The 760-nt window shown below is 37.4% G+C and overlaps 1 pseudogene; it reads left to right on the top strand.

The window, feature by feature from the left end:
• The first annotated feature begins 255 nt into the window (after positions 1 to 255).
• LOC134929844 (5S ribosomal RNA) lies at positions 256 to 374 on the top strand (annotated as a pseudogene).
• The last annotated feature ends 386 nt before the right edge of the window (positions 375 to 760 follow it).

Genomic DNA, 760 nt, shown 5'->3' on the forward strand with positions numbered 1-760 from the left:
TCTCTCTAACCTTCTATCAAAACGAGAAATGTTCTGGATCTTTGAACTCAACACCATGCATCCAGATGGCTTCAATGAAGGCTATGATATAGCCCCCTTTCTGTAATGTAAGCTGACCACATTTGTTCTTCATATCTAGGCAATTTAAAGTATTTTTATTTTTATTTTTATTTTTACCTTACCTTCTGCTGTTTTTCACTTCACTTACTATTTCTACCATGCCGCTATTGTGATACCTCTAAGAAACCAAGCCAATACTACAGCCATACCACACTGGAGATGCCCAATTCCGTTCGATCTTGGAAGCCAAGCAGTGTCGGGCCCAACTAGTACATAGATGGGGAACCATCATGGAAGACTGGGTGCTGTAATCCCTTTGAGCAAAGTCCAAGAGGTCATTACACAGACAACTATACTCTCTATCACTCTCCCATGGGAACATCAGTGCAAAAGACGTTTTCCAAAAAAACTTGTTTTTAAAATATTGGTCTATGTACACATTGTGTTACCATCTGCAACCATGCATATTATTAAATAGGTTTGCAATTGTATTATCTTTCGCTTTAGAATTTTTTACTCACCTCATGATAGTGACTATACCAGTATATAAATAGGTATAATAACATTATTGAAACCTGACTACATTATTTAATTACCATTTTACCTTGCCAATTATCAGCCAGACACCTTATTGCACTGGCTATTCCAATAGGGTCCATACTTGGGACCAGAAGTGCCAGCATTTTTAACTGTGAATATG

The sequence above is a fragment of the Pseudophryne corroboree genome, chromosome 5, assembly GCF_028390025.1.
Source record: "Pseudophryne corroboree isolate aPseCor3 chromosome 5, aPseCor3.hap2, whole genome shotgun sequence".
Lineage (NCBI taxonomy): Eukaryota > Metazoa > Chordata > Amphibia > Anura > Myobatrachidae > Pseudophryne > Pseudophryne corroboree.